This window comes from Mesocricetus auratus, unplaced genomic scaffold (genome assembly GCF_017639785.1).
Source record: "Mesocricetus auratus isolate SY011 unplaced genomic scaffold, BCM_Maur_2.0 Super-Scaffold_100022, whole genome shotgun sequence".
Classification (NCBI taxonomy): domain Eukaryota; kingdom Metazoa; phylum Chordata; class Mammalia; order Rodentia; family Cricetidae; genus Mesocricetus; species Mesocricetus auratus.
In genome coordinates, this window is record NW_024429203.1 from 960912 (window position 1) to 980959 (window position 20048).

At 49.4% G+C, this 20048-nt stretch overlaps 1 protein-coding gene across 5 annotated transcripts in view; it reads right to left on the minus strand.

The window, feature by feature from the left end:
• Olfm2 (olfactomedin 2) overlaps positions 1-20048 on the minus strand; it is a 73406-nt gene that overhangs the window by 17573 nt on the left and 35785 nt on the right. Inside the window, exon 1 of one of the 5 annotated variants that reach the window (XM_040729785.1) lies at positions 8336-8598. The exons of the other annotated variants lie outside the window; for them this stretch is intronic. The gene's annotated coding sequence lies outside the window, so the exon portion shown is untranslated. Of the gene's footprint in view, positions 1-8335; positions 8599-20048 lie in introns of those variants that run through there. 5 annotated transcript variants of the gene reach the window in all.

The window sequence follows — 20048 nt, forward strand, 5'->3', positions numbered from 1 at the left end:
CTTACTGAACCATCTCACTGCCACCACAGCCACCCCACCCCCACCTTAAAGAAATGAACATGAATTCTTCTCTACGGAGACACAGACGGAGCCCAGGCCCTGCTCATGCTAGACACGTGACTCACCACCAGCCCCATCATTCTCGTTAGGGTTCTGCTCACCCTTCCGCCTTCGCACCTTGTTTTGTTTTGTTTGAGGCAGGTCTCACCAGCCCAGGCTGGCCTCCAACTCTATGTGGCTGAGGATGACGGTGGACCTAGTGCTGGGCTTACAGGTTTGTGCCAGCACATGTAATTTTATGCCACTCTGAGGATGGAATCCAGGGCTTCCTACATGCTGGACAAGTGTTCAACCAACCAAGACTCAGCCCCGCCTCTAAAGCTTGTTTAAAATCTCTTTTTTTATTATTTTGGCAAAGGAGTAAGAGAGAAATAAGCCCAAAGGAGACTGAGAAAAATGAATCTGTTAAAATCCGACCCTGACAGCATATGGTTGGGCAAGAATTTGGCATGGAGTTTCTCAGCAGAAAACTCAAAAAGAGAAAACTGGTCACTTCTGCTGTCCCCAGTGTCCTGAAAGCAAAGTACACCAGATGCTCCCAAGAAGCAGCAACTATTTTTGGTACTGAGAACAGGCGGGGATTTCTCCCACGGCCTCCCAAAAAGGACTCTGTGATGTCACCCACGTCTTTCCGGGCAAAATCCAAAATCTTTACGGTTAAATCTGCCCTCCCCCACCCTCCTGACCTTCAGTCTTCCTTTTTCACCTCTTCTTTCTTTCCTTTCTCTCGCTCTTCCCTCCCCCCTCTCCTCTTTCTTGCTCTTCTCACCTTCCCTCTTTCTCTCTCTTTTCTCTTTCAGACAAACTCTCAGTCTGTAGCCCAGGCTGGCTCAAACTCACAGTCTTCTGCCTCCACCTTCAGAGTGTTGGCCTCCAGGTGTGCACCACCACACCTGGCCCCCAGATGTCCTACACTCCTGTTCCATCACAGTAGAATCCCTCCACAAGGTTCTGCCCGGATTCACGCTCTCAACGGACAATTTGAGTGCTGTGTAACCCAGGCAAGTTGTTTAACTTATCTGTGCATGTTAATTGTCCCCACCTCACAAGGATTCCTGGGAGGATGAAGCAGTTGAAAAAGATAGCCAATAGTTTATGCGTTTGGAATTAGAACAGTCCCAGGCAGATGGAGTTACCGAAGTTGGCTACCATCACCATTACGCTGCACTGTTTTCTTGATCATGCAGAGGATGGGGCCCAGGGCCTCAAATGTACTAGTCAGGCTCTCTATCCTTGAACTGTACCCCGTCCCCGAGCTATTATTAAAATTGCCAACTTCATAATACCCAAAGGCCAATTAAGTAACTTTGTGTGTGCGTGTGTGTGTTCGAGAGGTGTGTGTGAGTGTACATGTGCATGTGTGTGCATATGTGTACACATGTGCAAGTGTGCATGTGCGAGAGTGTGTGTGTGTTTGTACGAGAGTGTGTGTGTGCGTGTGTAGGCCCCAGGTATCATTCCTCAGGAGTCATTCACCTCTTTACGTTTTTATCACTTTGTGTGTCAGCATGCAGAGGTCACAAGACAACTTTGCATGGTCCTCTCCTTACATCTTTATGTGGAATCTGGGGATGAAACTTAGGTCACCAGTCTTGCACAGTAAGCACCTTTACCCACTGAACCATCTTGCCAGCCTTACGTTATGTCTACACAGAGTCTCTCCCTGGCCTGAATTCAGCTCTCAATTCCGCAGACTGACTGCCAGTGATGCCCAGGGCCCCTCCTCTCTCTGCCCCCCAGTACTGGGATTACAGGCATGTACACCAGGCTCACGTTTTTAAGAAATAGAGTCCCCAGCTGGGTGTGGTGGCACACACCTTTCATCCCAGCATTCAGGAGGCAGAGGCAGGCAGAGTTCCAGGACAGCCAGATCTGTTACACAGAAAAACCCTGTCTTGACAAACAAAAAATGAAACAAACAAACAAAAAATAAAATCCTCATGCTTGCAAGGTAAGAACTTCACCAACTCCACCATCTCCCAACCCTGCATTTGTCTTTTTCAGTTTTAATTTTATTATTATTGTTGTTGTTGTTGTAAGTGCATTTGTGGGAATGTGTGGTCACAGGCAAACCATTTGAACACATGACAGCCTTGGGGTGGGGATAGGTTCTCCTTCCACCCTGTGGGTTCTGGGGCTCAAACCCAGGACTTCAGGTTTCCACAGCAGGTGCTTTAATTCACTGTGCCACCTTGCCAGCCCCCTAGATTTTTTGTTTCTTTGTTTTTTAATCCCTATATTGACATACCTGACTCCTTGGAAAGAAAAGAGGTTTATTTACCTCACCACTCTCGAGGTTCAAGGACATTGTGCTGTCATCAAGGTAGCTCTAGAGACAGCCACATGATGGATGGTGTCACAGATCACAACAGAAGTGTAAAAATTCCTCATGATGGGCAGTGTTTTTTTTTAAAGATTAATTTATTTATTACATATACAGTGCTCTGCCTACATGCCAGAAGAGGGCACCAGATTGAATTGTAGATGGTTGTGAGCCACCATGTGGTTGCTGGGAATCTAACTCAGGACCTCTAGAAGAGCAGTCAGTGCTCTTAACCTCTGAGCCATCTCTCCAGCCCCGGATGGGCAGTGTTAATTATCAACTTGACAGGATCTAGAATCACCTGGGAAATGGGTGTGCCTGTGGGGGGTTATTTGGATTACATTAATTGATGTGGACTCATCATCGTTGTGGGCGGGACCATTCCCAGATGTGCTGGTTTATTTTTTTTGTAACGGAACAAGCTAGAGTGACCTGGGGAGATGAAACCTTAATTGAGAAAATGCTTCCATCAGATTGGCTTGTCGGCAAGCCTATGGGTCAGTTTCTTGACTGATGGTTGATGGGAGGACCAGCCGTCTGTGGGCAGCCCCACCCCTGGTGTAGATAAGAAAGCCAGCTGAGCAAGCCATGGGGAGCAAGCCAGCGAGGGTGACCCTCTGTGGTCTCGGCTGCAGTTCCTGCCTCCAGGCTCCTGCCTTGACTTCTCACCCTGACTCCCCACGTATTGGTCAAATAAACCTATCCCTCACCAAGTTGTTGTGGTCATAGTGTTACCACAGCAAGGCTGAAACCAAACTTGGGTGGGAGAGCTAACAAAAATGGAGACAGTGAGCTGAACAACAGTGGCCATTGCTGTCTTCTGTGACTGTGGAGGCTGCATGACCAGCTGTGTTGGCTTGACATTTCCGCCATGATGGACTAGCCCTGAACCGTGAGGCAGAATATGTGTTTGTCTAACTCGAAATCCTTTTTTAAATTTTATTTTATGTCCATGGCTGTTTTGCCTGCATATATGTCTGTGTATCACACACATGCAATCCTCATGGGGGCCAGAAGACAGTGTTGGGTCCCCTGGGACTGGAGTTTTAGACAGTTGTCAGATGCCATGTGGTTGCTGGGAACTGAACCCAGGTCCTCTGGAAGTGTTCTTAGCCACCGAGCCATCTCTCCAGTCCCATTGTGTGGCTATTACTGTAGAGAGGGGCATGCGTGCCCCAGCATGCATGCGGAGGTCAGAGGGTAAGTCTATGGGGTCTTTCCACCTTCTTGTGGGTTCCAGGGATCAAACTCAGGTCCCAGGCCTTGAGCAGCAAGCCTCATTATCAGGTGAGCCATCTTACTGGCCCTGTGGACCAGGATAGATCCTTGGTCTCTTAAGATGCTTTTTTCAGGGTATTTTTGTCACAGTAACAGGGAAAGATACTATGACACATCCCCAGGTCAGAAGCAAAGGCGGCTGGGATCACAGTCCCTCCCAAACATGTTAATAATCTATCAGGCCACACCTCTTTTTTGTTTGTTTATTTAAGACAGTTTCTCACTGTGCAGCTCTGACTGGCCTGGAACTTGCTATGCAGACCGGCTCGCCTTGAACTCACAGAGATCTACTTGCCTCTGACTCCAGGATACTGGAATCAAGGGTGCATGCCACCCCACAGCTGGGCTCCACCTCTTAAAACACACTGACAAGGACTGGGTGTACCTCAGTTAATAGAGGGCTTGTTTAGCATGTATGAGGCAGACTCTATCCTCAGAAGTGGGGAGGGGAGGTCCCAGCACCACAATGACTTGGAATCTGTGATGCCAAGCAGGCAATAAAGGATACTTGAAGCCCCAGTGATAACTGCATCTGATGGTGCTCTTAGTGTGTGCTAACAGGTTTAATCCTCATCACAAGTCTGAGAGCTGCTGCTTTTCTCTAGTGCAGAGAGAAGTCAAGACTGTAGGCCACAATGGCACAGCCTGTAAGTAGGGGAGCCAGGATCCAGATAGGACCTCCTTTTAGGCTACATGGTCACAGCAAACGTGACCCCCCACCTTTCCTGTAAATCTTTGAAGATGGTTGTTTATTGAACAGCTAAATGTTTGTGGGCTGGTAAGTTAGAGATCAAATATCTTCACACATTCATAGAGAATAGCCCCTCCTCCTGACATGCTACTCTGTCCCTCTCTCCCAGGAGGACTGTCTGAGATCAGGCTGACACAGGCTCCCAGCAGGTTCCAAGGCAGTCTTGAAAGAGGGGCTGTGATAAACGAACCAGGGACGCCTGGCTGCAGCATCTGAACCGTGTCAGCGGCCAGCTCTTTGGAGGGCTTGAGATAATAGCCAGCTGCCTTTGGCAGACCTGGAGGTGCTTCGCAAATCCCAGCTGAGCGATAAGCTTGTCAGGCCTTAAAAAAGATAACAGCTCACCTGGCCAAGCTGAAGGGCAGGGAATCCTTGGGGCCTCCTCAGTTTGAGCCACAGTGGCTCAACTTGGCTCTGACCACAGCCAAGAGACAGAGCAGGTAATATTGCTGAGAATGCCCTCCCCCTCCCCCTTTCCCACATTCAGTCATTCACTTGCTCATCTATTTATTATCCATCCATGATCCATCCATCCATCCATGATCTAACCGTGATCCATCATATATCCATCTATGGTCTATCTATGGATGACCATCCATCCATCCTTGATTCACCTATCCATTAATGGGTATCCTCATTCATTCCCTCATTCATTCATCTATTAGCTATCCATCTATTCATGGATCTATTAATTATAGTTCTATTCCTTTGTCCATGCATTCAAACACCCATTCATCTATTATCTTTCCATCCTTCCATCCAACTATTATCTATCTCCTCATACTCATTCATATATTAATCTCTCTATTCACCCCTCCACCTACCCATCCATCCATTGGTATATTCATTCATTTATCCATCTACCACTATATTCATTTTGTGTGTGTATGTAGTCTTGTGTGTATGTATGCATGTGTGGAGCCCCAATACAGGGGGGTTTCCTCTATAGCTGTCTGTCTTATTTTTTTTTAAGGTTTCTCTAGCTGAATTCACTGATTCACTATTGTTGGCCAGAGAACTCCAGGGATCCTTCTGTCTTTGCCTTTCCAGAGCTGAGGTCATAGGTTCATGCTGCCAGGTGAGGTTTTTACATGGGTTCTGAGGTTCCAAACTCAAATCTGCATATTTGCATAGCACGTGCTTTAAGGACTAAGTCATTTCCCCAGCCCATTTTTTTTGTTCATTTTAGAAAGGGTCTTGTGTAGATCAGGCTGGCCTTGAACTGCTGACTCTCCTGCCTCTCTCTACCTCCTGAGTACTGGAATATCAGGAATGCCTGCCAGGCCTGGGAGGGAAACAACACAGCATGAACAAAGATCTGCAAACAACCAGCAGAGTGGGGTCCCCTAGCTCTTGGCTAGGGTATATATGTGTCGTCTACAGGCTTGGTCCGGGAGGTTACTGAGAGGTAGTTCTCAGAAGAGGCTGATGTATAGCAGTTTCTTTCAAGGTTAAAACTTTCCATCTTGAAGGGTTTTTGTTTGTTTGTTTGTTTGTTTTTTCCTAAGACAGGGTTTCTCTGTGAAGCCTTGTAGACCAGGCTGGCCTTGAACTCAGAGATTCACCTGCCTCTGCCTCCCAAGCTCTGGGATTAAAGGTGTGCGCCACCACTGCCTGTGGAAGACAGTGTGTTAAAGAAACAAGCCCTGGAGAGGTAGCTCAGCCGTGAAGAGCACTTGCTGCTCTTGCAGAGGACCAGGGTTTTGTTCCCAGCTCCTACTGTAGTCCTGGGCATCCAACGCCCTCTTCAGCAGGCAACAAACATCCAAGTAAAACACCCAAACGCACACAAACAATAAAATGAATAAATCTAAGGGGTTTTTTTTCTTAAAGAGAAGTGAAACAGCAGGATATTTTAGGGCAGGATGTTTACAAGGAGGTGACACAACAGGATGATGTAGAACAGATATTCTCACGCTGTGGATCGCGACCTCTTTAGGGGTCAAATGATATCAGATATCCTGCATATCAGATATAAAAGTAGCAAATTATATTTACAAAGTAGCAACTACATAATCTTGTGGTATTTAAGGTCACAGCATTAGGAAGGGTGAGAGCCACTGCTGTAAGAGGTGGGGCTTCAAAGCAACAACTCAAATAGCCTCAGGAAGTCCCTGAAACTGAGCAGATTCACTAGGCCCCATCCCTGCCCAAGAGTACATAGGTCATAAAGACTGTTGAGAATCACTCTCAGACAAACATACTGCACAGAGGACACTAACACCATCCCAGCTGCCTGGAAAAAGCTCAGAGCAGCTGAGCTTTCAGGAAAGGACACTCTCCAACTCACTGAGCAACCTGCAGGCTGTGCAGTGAGCCCCAGGTTCCCAGCTTTGTGAGATGTCACCCATGCTGGGTGGGCTTTGGTGATGCAGCAGTCTTTGAGTATTTTCTGCTCCTGTAAGTAATCCCTCACCCATATTCCTGTAAATGATCCCATTAAAGCTGGAATTCTGTCTGTCATCAGTCCCCTGTCGGTAGATGTTTTTTCACCCCAGGAAATAACTACAAAGGGTGAGCCTTGCCAGGCATGATGGTTCACACCTGCAACTCCAGCACTTGGAGGATGAGATAGGACAATCATAAGTTCAAGGTCAGTCTGGGGCAACATGGAAACCCTGACTCTAACTACAACTAATAGGTAGATAACAGCAGTGAGCTTGCCTCCTGAACAGCCCTGACTTTCTGCCGTATCGCGTGCACCTTCTGAGTTATTCCCAACATTGTGAAACATCCATCATTAGCCCCTCAACAGACGATAAACTCATAAGGTCACCCAAGCTTGCAGTCTTAGCCTCAAAACATTTCTTCTTTATACATGACCCACTCCCTGGAATTTTGTTATAGTCAAAGTAAATACAGTAACCCAGCCCTCCTCCCCTGCTTAAATGTTCCCAAAGTATTTAGGGTACACACACACACTCACACACTCATACACACACTCACACACATACACATATATACACATGCATACACTCACACACACACATACACATGCATATACTCACACACATATATACACACTTTGACAGTGCTGTGTGACAACCCTATGCTAGGAATCCTTTAGTAGTACATCCATGGCAGCCATACTAATATTTAATATAGTGGGCATTTATTTCACTCCTCTGAGTGACACCCTGTGCTAGTGTCACTTGGTAGCTAGTTTCTCATGAAGAACCCAGTGAGATTAAGCCCTAATAAATGTTCAAGTCCTGGATTTGCTCCTTCCTCTTGCATGGCAGGCTGCCAAGCACATCACTTGGTTTGTGGCATCTGTAAAATGACAATAAAAATTGTCTGTCTCACTGCACACACATACACACAGTACACATACACCCCACACACATATACACACACTCACAATACATGCAAATAAAAATGAAAACACGAAGATGGTGCATGAACAGGAATGATCCTGGGTGTTCTCTTTGACCTACAGCCTATACACACACACCACACACATGCAAACACTCAGCTCTGCCACTTCAATAGTGTGTGAACCTAGGGACTGCCTGAACCAATGTGGGTGTCACAGGCATGCCTTGGGGATGCCATCAATTACTATCTACCCAGAACTAACCACAGAGCTGAGCATGTGTTCCACACAGCCCCAGGGTCTTATCACACACAACACCCCAGCTTCCAGAACGCTTGTGGGTACCCTGCTGACTTCTTTTCTAATAAATGTCTTCTTTGAAATAAGTTTAGATTTACAGGAAAATTCCACACAGCCCAGGAAGCACCCGCCTGGTCCTCCCTCCTCCTGCATTGTTAATGCCTTATGTAAGCCCAGCACATTGATCACAACCAAACCCCCAACACTACTAACTGAATTCAGACTTGTCCAGTTTCTCCAGTTTTCCCACCCAAGTCCATTTTTGGATCCAGAATCCAATCCAAGATCCCACACTGCACTGACTCACCTGTCTTCTTGCTCTTCTCTGCTCTGGGACAGTGTCTTCACTCTTCGCTGTGACCTTGACAGACACTACTTGAAAGACACTACTCAGAGATTTTGTAAAATGCCTCACTAGCTGTTTGGTTTTGGAAGCTTGTGTTTGCCCAGTTCTTTACAAGGAGCCTCATTCCCAGATCCTCCTACTGGTTCTTATGCTCAGGAACTTCACTGGGTGTGGCTCAAGGTAGATCTTCTGTCTAGACTCTCTCAATGAGAGGCTGGGGGTGTGGCTCAGGGTAGAGCTCCTGCTGAGAATCCCTCAGTAAGGGGCTGGGGGCGTGGCTCAGGGGCCTGGAGCCTGCACAAGTCCCTGGGTCCCAGTACCACCACCAAACCCCCCAAAAAAATGAAATAAAGGAGGACCAAGACCCATGTCCCTACACCCACTTCATCTGTCTGAGGTTTTCCCAGACATCTGTTGTCTGTCAGCAGTAGCTGCAGATGAAATATTGAATGAGCAAATCCCAGCTCCGCAGTCATTTAGCTCTTGGCCCACAGTTCGGCTTGTTCTGTCCGCCTGCCCGCCAGAGGCCAGATCTAGCGAAGTTCACAGAGACATAAAAACTCCTGTCTGCTCAGAAAGATTCCGTTTTGATCCTTTTTGTGTTGACATCAAGGGCTCATTTCTTTAATACTTAACGGCTTTTGAACCAAAGGTGGGAGCTGCATTTGCATCCGACAGCTGGCTTTCCAGACGAGCAATGCCTCTCTAGTGGCTCTCCCTTCTACCTTCTCCCAACCTGTCACTCACTGTCTCTGCTTCTTCCTCCCTGCTTCCCTAAGCCCGAGGGTTCTGGAATTATCCACAGACCCTGAGGTCTTCCTTACCACACAGCCCAGGGAGGCTCAGTAAGAACTACCAAGGGCCCAGGTTGACACAACCTACTCAAAATGAGTGTTTCAATTTTTTAAAAAGATTTATGTTATTTTTAAGTGTGTGTGTGTGTGTGAGAGAGAGAGAGGGTCAGAGACAGAGACAGAGACAGAGAGATGTGTGCAGGTGACTTTCCAGGCCAGAAGAGGGCTTTGGATCCTCTGCAGCTGGAGCTACAAGGATGGTTGTGTGCCACACAACTTGGCCGCTGGGAATAGAACTCAGCCCTCTTCAAGAGCAGTGCGGGCCCTTAATCTCTGGTCATCTCTCCAGCCCCCTCTTTGTTCTTATACTGGGTATTCATTCATTTATTCATTCATTTGTGGGGGAGGGTTGTCATGGCAGATGTTTAGAGGCCAGCAGACAATGTGGGGAGGTGGTTTTGGCAGTCTGCCATGTGGGTCCCAGCGATTGAACTCCATCCAGTCCTCACACTTCCTGGCAAGTGACTACCCAGTGAGCCATCCTCCAGATCCAAATGAGCGGTTTCAAGTCACATCATTGTGAATGTCTCCATATTTGCAATGGGGACCAAAAAGCCAGCCTCTGGGTGACAGAGAAGGTGTCCTTTGCTAGCTGCAACGGGATCCCCACCTTGAGCACTCTGCCTGCAGGTCGGGTTGCTTTCTCAACCCTGGCAGCCAGGGAGTGGAGGATAAATGATGATTTCTCAGTCTGCAGGGTCCCTGCTGCTGGAAGCCCGACTCCGGTTTAATCTCTCACCTGAAGTTTGTCAGAAGTAAAAATGAGCCCGGATGAGCTTTTTAGACACTTCCCTCGACTTACAGGAATTCAATTTCTGGCCAGGGTATAAATCTGTAGCCCTCGGTGTTCGCGGTGGGGGCTGGGCCCGAGCTGCAGCAGGGGCTGGAGTTCGGAAATCAATCCCGCTGCGCGGAGAGGTCGGCGCGGGAGAAATTTATCTTCCGTGGCTGGCGGAGGCGTTTGTACGGATAGCCAGGGACACCCGGGCACAAAATGAAACGTTTGCTGCAAGGAGGCTCCCGGGCAGGCTGGAGACTGACGGTGGTGGTCGTACACGGGCTGGAGCCAGAGCTACCGGCTGTCCAAGGAGCCCCAGGCCTGCAGCTGCCTGGGGGTCCTGGAGAGCAACTGATCTCCCACCCCGTCTTCCCCGCTCCCCTTCCTTCCTTCCATTCTGCGCTGTTCATCGAACACAGGGCTTGAGCATGCTAGGCCAGAGCTCTGCCACTGAATCCCAGCCCCTCACTGGGAGATTCTCTAGGGTGGCTACTTCCTTTGGACGTCCAGACCATTCATCAATTGGCTGTACCTCTGGACATATGTTCCAAGGTTTCAAACAAATGTCTAAATGGGTTCAGGCTTCTCAGCTGACACCGGATTCGAGTTTCCTGTGTTCAAACCTGATTTCCGCTGTGTGATGTTGGCCCAGTGACTTAACCGTTCTGTATCCCAGTTTTCCAGCTGCAGCTAGAGGCTAAGGACATCGCGGGTCTCAGGGGCTAAGGACTTCGAGGGTCTCAGGGGCTCTGAAGAAGCTGTTTACTTATTTAAATACTTCACCTGCTGACACAGCAGGACACACACGCGGAGTCCAAGGGCAGCCTGGGCTCTGTGGAAAGACCCGCTCTCCGTACAAGCCAGCAAAAGCTTCCCTATGCAGTGTGGCACACAAGGGATGTCACAATTGCTTTCAGAATAAAATAAATGGATGAGCCTGGCATAGTGGCAGACGCCTTTAATCTCAGCACCAGGAGGCAAAGGCAGGCAGGGTCTCTGTGAGCTGGAGGCCAGCATGGATTACATAGTAAGTTCCAGGAAGCAAGGGTTACAGAGAGACCTTGTCTCAACATAACAAACAAATAAATATTACTGGATGGGTGTGACCTAGAGTACAAAAAAAGATGGGTCGGGTAGTCTGAACGTAAGTGTTTTTTCCCAGTTACACTTTATGTATGTATGTGTTTATATATGTGTGCGTATGTATGCATGTATACGTTTGTGCGCATGTCATAGCAAGCTTGTATAGGTCAGAGGACAATCTGGAGTCAGCTCTGTCTTTCCACTGTGTGAGTCCCAGGGATCAAACACAGGTGGGCCAGCTTGGTGGCAAGTGCCTTTACCCACGAAGCCATCTCCCAGGCCCCCGAGCTGGCTCTGCAGTGCCAAAGGTGGGCGAGTTGTTTACCATCCCGAGTCTCAGGGTCCTCATTTCACAAACAAGGAAGCTGGTGACAGAACAGTTGACGCAGGACACTAATGTATTCTATGCTCTTAAAGCCTGCAGTTCAGAGAGAGCTCGGGAGATGCCTGAGGCTATTTTCCTCACAAAGGGAGTTAGGACAGCAGCTCCTGAGCTCCCCCAGTACACACACAAGCCAAGAAGAGACAAGTGAGAAGGTGACTGCAAAAAGGGGTGTGGCAAGTGCCAGGTGAGGAAAGCCTGGCTGAGTGGGCAGGGCCAGCCCAGGGCCAGCACCTGGAAGGACGGGCGGGTGAGCTGGAGGCCACAGGGCAGGGAGCATTGAGCTCTTGGCAGAGAGAACAGCACCAAAGGTCTGGTGGGCCCTGGACACCTGCCCATCCCAGGAGCAGACACTAAGCACCTACTATGCACTCTGTACTGCCCTAGGCTCCAGGAATGCGGCCATGAATGAGGTCCCTGCCTTCCTTACGGTTCTGCCCTAGTAGAGCAACCCAAAAGTTATCTAATGAGGGGCTGAAGACTGAACTAAGGGTGAGGGTGGGAGTGAGGTCTGGGAGGTGAGCTAGGATGTTCTCCATTTCCCCTCCAAACCTAATTTCTCCTCTGCACTATCCTCTGTGCAGGATGCCTGTGTGGACGTCACTGTTACTACTATAACAGAATGCCTGAGGCTGGTTAATTTATAAAGAAAAGACCTTTACTTAATTTTACAGTTGGAGAAGATGAAAGACAAAGACCAGCTGGGTAGTTGGGTTAGCCACAACGTCCCCACCATCACCATACTAGCCCTGAACTCATGTAGTCCAGGCTGGTCTTGAACTCATGGCGATCCTCCTGTCTCAGGCACACACCACAGTCCCCAGCACTTAATCGGGTATTTTTGAGCTGCTGTTGGTTGACGGGCTTTGGATCATGCATAGGTTCCCTTTCACAGGCCCTATCTCCACCCACTGCCACACTGGGTGTTAAGACATGTGTGCTTCTGGGAGGGGGACACTGTTTATCTCATAACGTAACTGAGGCAAAGCAGCCAAAGAAACCCCGTTCCACGCATTCATTGCTCTTTCCCAGGTCTTTCAAAGCAATCCATGTCCAAGGCAGAAAGCTGTGGCCCAGCGTTTGCCTAGCATGTACGGAGCCTTAGGTTCTTTCCCCGAGGCCCAAAGAGAACCACACAAAGACAGAATACAGTTGCAAGAGAGTGGGCGGTGATGGCCACCTGGGTCACCCGAGCCCTTTGTTAGTAAGAATGGGCCACTTGAAGGGAAAATCGATCCTGGCAGAGCTGGGGAGCAGCGGCTCCCAGGCAGAGAGGCCCTCTGCCCCTCTGCTCCTCTGCGGAGGACAGCCAGCGGGAGCTCGTCATTGTTCTGCCAGGTGGTTGAGCCCGGAAGAGCCTCCAATCAGCGGGCATTGCGGCCAGCTGCACCTGGGTCCCACCCGCCCACCGAAGGAGCTCTGGCAGGCACCACCAGGCTCAGCGTTCCGGAGGCCAGCTCTGCAAGTGGCAATTGCATTATCACCCGTGTTCGTGCCAGGCACACCGCATGCAAGGCTCGGGCACCAACCTCGCCCAGCGTGAGTGGACAAAGAACTCTGCAGGGTGCCTCATCCTCGCCCTGCGACTTTGGGCCAGAGACTTGAGCCTTACTGTGCCTCAGTTTCCCTATTTGTAAAAAGTAGAGCTTTTGGTAAGTCTTAGGTGACCAGACTCCATTGCCAGGGGATGCTAAGGTGTGTCTTAGAAGGAAGGTCTGGTTGCACGGGCTTCTGTGTCCTCTCAGACAGCGATGGAATCTCCAATGCTAGATGGTCCCAAGGAGGGATTTGAAGATGAGCAGATGGGTGAAGAGGAACTATGGGAGCAGTGAAGATTGGCAACTGTCAGGTGTCACCAGGACCTGGAGTTTCTGAGGACCTGAGTTCCGTTCTCAGCTCCCACATCCAAAGCCTCACAACCGCCTGTAACTGCAGCACTAAGGAACACAGTGCCCTCGTCTGGCTACTGAGGGCACTGCACTCATGTGACATTCCCACACACAGACAGGAAATAAAAATGATCAGTCTTTAAAAAAAAAGTGCTGCCTCCCCAAGGTTGGGCAAGGAAAAGATGATGTGCTGGATAGTTTTAAGCTAAAGTCATCTGAGAAGAGGGAACCCCAATTAAGAAAACGTCCCCATAAGATGTGGCTGCAGGCAAGCCTGTAGGACATTTTCTTAATTAGTGATTGATGGGGGAGGTCCCAGTCCACTGTGGCTGGTTCCATCCCTGGGCTTATGGTTCTGGGTTCTAGAAGAAAGCAGGCTGAGCAAGCCATGATGAGCAAGCCGGTGAGCTCATCAGCTCACTGCCTCCATTTCTGCCCTGCTCGAGTTCCTGTCCTGAATTCCCGTGATGATGAACAGTGGTGTGGAGCCCAACAAACACTCCCCTCCCCAAGCCGCTCTGGTCACATGGTTTTGTCACAGCAACAGTTACCCTGACTAAGATAGATGGTGTGGCCAGAGTACAAACATTGCAGCCACTGTTGAGGACACGTGGGAATGGAAGACTGCACCAGAGAGGGAGGAGAGGGATGACAGTCCCTCCAGGTTCCCCTTTCTTCAGCCTGCAAACTGTGTCTGCAGCCTTTCATTGCCAGACCGGGCAGAAAGCCAGGGAGCAAGGGACCTTGGGAAATGTAGTTTTCGTGGGTTTATCCTACAAAGCAGCACAGGACATGGTCTGGCATGGACACCAGATACACAGACTGCACCTGGAACTAAGAGCCCAGATTCCTGCTCTCCACAGTTGTCCAAACCAAGCTACCCACATAGGACATTCACCCCTGTTCACATCTCCAAAACAAGACTTGGAAAGAAGGAGGATAATGTTCCATATTTTTGTTCTATTGTTTATTGTTGTTTTTGTTTTTGAGACAGAATCTTTCTATGTAGCCTTGGCTGTCCTGGAAATCACTATGTAGACCAGGCTGGCCTGGAACTCACAGATCTGCCTGCCTCTGCCTCCAGAGTGCTGAGATTAAATTGAAAGCCCCGCAGTTCAATTTTTAAAGTATTTTTTTATTGATAGCACATGTGTGTCTACATGAACGCATGGCACATGAGTGCCTTTGAAGGCCAGAAGAAGACTCCAGACACATTGGAGCTGGAGTTACAGGCAGTTGTGGATGCTGGAAACCACACTTGTGTCCTTAGCAAGATCAGCAGGCAGTCTTAGCTGCTGACCCATCTCTCCAGACACCATCCTTCTTGCCCATAGTGAAGAACAAGGCTGAAATGCCACCACCTCCAGGAAGCTCTCCTTAATTGCTCCCTGAAAGCAGACCTTTGAAAAAACCTATTTTATTTTGATCTATTACAATTATTTGTTTGCTTGTTGTATATGTGCACACACACACACACACACACACACTGTCTATGGCGTCATCACACATGCCCCAACTTGCTTGTGGAGATCAGAGGATGACTTTACAGAGTTGGTTCTCTCCTTCCACCGCCTCAGCAGCCCCAGACCTGCTTAGTCTCCTTCTCACTGACCCTTGTCATGATTGAAACCTTATCATCACACTTAGTGAGTGTGGTAGTTGAACCGTGCTCTAGCTTAGATGTGGCTTCCCCACCCCAAAGTTCCAGTTTCTGGGTTCCCAGTATGCCAACGTAAGATATGGGGCTAGTAGGTGGTCACTTAGTAAGTGGTCACTGGTAAGTCACTAGTAAGAGGTCACCACCCAGGAAACTACGGTAATTCTGGGAGGGGTCCCCCTCCTGTTTAGTCTCTCCAGAGGCTGTTGCAACAAGTGCCTTAGGGTTCCCCAGCAGGGGCCTCAGCGCAGGGCTGGTGGTGGCACAGCTGTGTACATGAGTGTTCCCGCCACAGAGTCTTCGCCTGAGCCCGTCTGATACCAACCCCACACCTTGGGCTTCCTGCATGCACACGGAGCACACTTTTGCTTTATGGAGTCATTCAGCCTCGGGTATTTCATTACAGCTACGGAAGAATAACACGGCTAATGAGGAGGGAAGCGGCCAAGGACAAGAACATCCTGTCCTCATTACTTTCCCCACGTCTAAAACACCTCTTACCACTCGGCAGATGACAAATAAATATCTGCACAGTATTTCCAGAAAGAGAGAGAGAACCTGAGTCAGTGCTGTGTGCGCTAAACAGTGGAGCTGGAGTTAGAGCATGGGCTGGGGAGCCACAGAGAGGCTGGTCTCCTCCATCCAGCCTGAAACCCTCCCAGGTCATTGAATCCTCCACATTTAAGTAAAATGTCACCACCTCTAGGAACACCCTCTGGCGTTCAAGGGCAGATGAGAGTCACTGTGTGTGTTCACCACTGCATACGCTGGCTAGCTGGCCACCAGCTTCCAGGGGACCCACCCACATAAGAGCACTGGGTGGCAGGTGTCTGTGTCACATCGGTCTCTATGTGGGTTCTGGGAATCTGAACTCGCCACCCCACGATTGCACAAACAATCTCAGCCACTAAGCCGCCTCCCCTGCCTTTCCTTCCTGCTTCCTCTCACCCTCCATTCTTTCTCTCTGCTCTTTTATTCCCTCTCTCCTCCTCCACCCCTCCTTGCCTCCCTTCCATCCTCCCTCAGGACAGGGCTGGCAAGATAACAGGAGCACAAAGGAACTTAAGGAATGCGTTTTCCAAGGTGTTCACGGGACCTTTTCCCTTCCCTTCCACCTGTCTGTCCCGCTCTGACATCTTGTCTTCCTCTCCCCTCTCAGAGTAGACACACAAACTGCCCCGCCCCCATGCTTTTTGAGATAGGGTCTCACTATTTATATAGCTTGGGCTGCCCTTAAACTTTCAGCAACATGCCTCCTTCAGCCTCCAGAGTGTTGGTATTAAAGGCATGAGTTGCCATGCCCACTTTTGAATGGGTCACTAGCTCTAAGTTTGTGCAACTTAGAAACACACAAACCCCACAGTTGGCTGACTCAAGTTCCTGGCTCCTCCACTTTCTGGCTGTGTGACCTTGGGCAAATGATTTAACCTCTCTGAGCCACACTTTTCCTGTAGGCAAAGGAAGAGCAGTGACAAGGCTTCCCATCAGGGGCGAAAGAGCTGAAGGAGCTCTCCACTTGTTCAGGCTCTTCCTCAAGGCACCCTTTTGAAATTCCCAGGCAGATCAGGGAGGCAGAGGCCGAGTCCCCTGCAGTGAGTTAATGAATCCAAAAGGGCCCTCAGCTGTGTCATGAGACGTTCAGAGCCAAGTTGGGATTTTCAGCCCCAGGGAACTGAAAACAGGGACTAGTGTCAGGCATCCACTGGGGTTGCACAAATGCTTAGTGGCCCTGTGACTTTCATTGGTAGGGCCCAGGGAGTATAGGAGCTGTTCTTGGGTTTCTGCCTAAACCCCATGCTGTTGAGATATGCTTACCATACAACTGTGACCTGCATCTCTCCGGTTTGGGAATCATCACACTCTGGAAAAGACTGGAAGACATCCCCAGTTCCAGGGCAGCAGGTGACTGATGGCCAGCGTGAGTGCCTGCCAAGGCTGTCCAGAGCAACAGTTCTCAGCCTTACTACTGCCACGACCCGTTAACACAGATCCTCATGTGGTGGTGACCCCAGCCACAAAATCATTTTTGTTGCTATTTCATAACTAATTTTGCTATTGCTATGAATCATTGTGTAAATATCTGTGCTTTCTGTTGGTCTGAGGCAGCCTCTGTGAAAAGGTTGTTTGACCCAACGAAAGGAGTTGTAACCCACAGGTTGAGAACCACGGGTCCAGAGGAGGACTCTGTATTCAGTTTGTATTCTAAAGTGCCCTACCCGTGTGTGTGTGTGTGTGTGTGTGTGTGTGTGTGTGAGAGAGAGAGAGAGAGAGAGAGACAGAGAGACAGAGAGACAGAGAGACAGAGAGAGAGGCAGGGAGGGAGGAAGAGGGAGGGAGGGAGGGAGGGAGAGAGGGAGGGAGGGAGAGAGGGAGGGAGGGAGGGAGCTTTTTGTGCCTATGCACATGTGTGTGTGCATGGAGGTCAGAGGCTGACACCAAATGTCCTCCTCAATTGCTTCTCCACCTTAGGATGTTTTCAGTTTGAGGCAGGGTCTCTCACTGAACCTGGAGCTCACCGACTGAGCTAGGCTGGTTAGCCAGCCACAGGGCTCCTCTTGTCTCCTAGGAAACTCACAGCCTCAGACTTTCATGGATAGCACTTTGCCAAGTAAGCCCTCTCCCTCATGGACTTTGTTTTATTCATTAATTCTGGGGACAGGGTCTCATGCAGCCCAAGCTGACTTCAAACTCTGTGAAGCTAAGACTGACCTTGAACGTCTGATCCTCTTGCCACCACCTCTCCTGAGATTACAGGTGTGTACTACTGTGTACCACCATGCCCGGTGTTTTGTTTTGTTTGTAGTACTGAGGATGAAACTGAGGACCTTGAGCAAAGAAGGTCAGAGCTCTACCTCTGAGCCACATCCCAGCCCCTCAATGGGGTAGTCTAGGCAGGGGCTCCATGACTGAAGCATGTCCCCAGATTCTACTGTACATATTTTTAAAATAACAAAGAGGTTGTGGGGTGGCTGTTTACTTAACACGCGTGTGCGCATGCGTGTGCACACACACATACACACACACACACTCCAGACATCCCCAGGTAAGATATAAGCCTCTCAGTATGCCCCTTATGCTGATCGGAAAACTGAGGCCCAGAGAAGGGATTCTGGGTTTGGGTCATGGGTCAGGAAGGGGCTCATGAGTTGGGGTATGGCCTTCCTACAGTTGTACCAGTGTGTGAGTGTGAGTGGCTGACTTTGCCCAAGTGTGAAGAGAGGAGATAGCTTAGACAGATTCTGGTCCACTCTGAAAGCTGGGTGTTTGCATGCATGTGTGCAAGGGAAGCAGACTCTGGTAAGTGTGAATGCACGTCTCTTTATTCATCTGGACACGAACAAGTGTATGAATTGAACAGAAGAACACTAAATTGTGTGTATAAGGGACAGGGAGAAGGATCAGAGATAAAGGCTTTTGCTATGCAAGCATGAGGACCTGAGTCCTAATCCCAAGCACCCGTGTAGAAATTGTGCATGGGTTCCTGTATGTGCAGGGCTATGTGAGGCAGAGGCCAGAGGAACTCGGGCTGTGCTGGCTACCAGCCTAGCTCCAGTTACAGTGAAAGAGCAGGACCCCCAGTGTTCTTCCCTGGCCTCTGTATGTATGTGGATGTGTGACTCCTATACACACGGGTGTATACCACATACACGTGTACACTGTGTATTCATAGCGAAGCTCTGTGTGTCTGTGTACACGTGTGTTCATGGAAGAGCAGCTCTGGGAGGCCCCACTAGATCTGGTACTGAACTTGAAGCCCTCGGTGGGTGAGGGAGGTACCCGACCAGCCATGGGTCTGTTATTTATAGATGGATCCAGCTTCATACATTTCAAATGGTTTTTTTTATCTCCCTCACTGCCAGGACCTTATAAATATTCATGAATTTCCTGCCTTGGAATATCTGAGTAGCTGGGAGGGGGAGGGAGGCTGGCAGAGAGAGGTAAGGAGAGGGTCCCTGGTGGCACCAGGCGGGTGAGCCAGCGGGGAGGAAGGAGGTCCCTTTGGGTTTTTCTTTTCTCTCCTCGAGGCTGTCGTCCCAAGCCACAGCTGGCAAGGAAGGGAAAGCTGGCTTCTAGGACAGAGTTCTTCTAGTGTTTGGTGTATTCTTCCCTGGTGACCGTAGAAAACTATCACCCGCTCCGGGGCAGAGAAGGTGTCCACACTGTTTTTTCAACTGTAGCTGAAGCTCTGGGTGGGACTCTGTTACCCTAGGGTCCCTAGCTACAGACAAATAAAGGTTCACACAGGGAGGAATATACAACTCCCAGCTTCATCCCAAGGGTGGGAAGGAAGGGGTCATATACTGGGAACGGGGTCCAGGAACATGGCTCACGATGGGAAAGGCACCTGCGGCCAAGCCTGACAGCCAGAGTTCAGCTCATAGAATCCATGGGGTGGACGAAGAGAACTTACTCTCCCAAGTTGTTCTCTGACATCCTGGGCCCTGACATGTATGTGTGCATGTGCATGTGCACGTGTACGGACACACACACACACACACGCACACGCACAGACCATGAGTGTGCAGAAACACAGAATAAGTACCTAAATAAAGACTATGAAGAAATAAAGCACGCATGTAGGTGGTGTGTGTATGTGTGTGACATCACTACGCACGTATAAGAGACTGTGCCAGACACTCTTGGGCCAGTGAAGCAATCCAGCGGATGAAGGTGCTTGTCATCAAGTCTGACAACCTATCGTTTTCAGGGTCCACATGGAGAAGGGAGAGAACTGACTCCCCCAAGTTTGTCCTCTGTCTCCCACATGCATGCTGCAATATGTTTGCCTGCCTCATATATAAGCATAAAAATTTCAAAATAAATGCAAACCCTTTTCTCTTGGGTGCCTGACAGGATATACTTCCCCACAGTGGCCATGTGCTGTCTGTCCTTAAGCCAACGCTGCGCATGCAGAAGTGAGTTGCAGAAGAAAACTTCAAAAGTTGGTGAGTTGGGGCTGAGATGGTCCTAGTGGGTAAAGTGTCTGGCATGCAAGCATGAGGACCTGAGTTCAAATCCCCAGAACCCGCA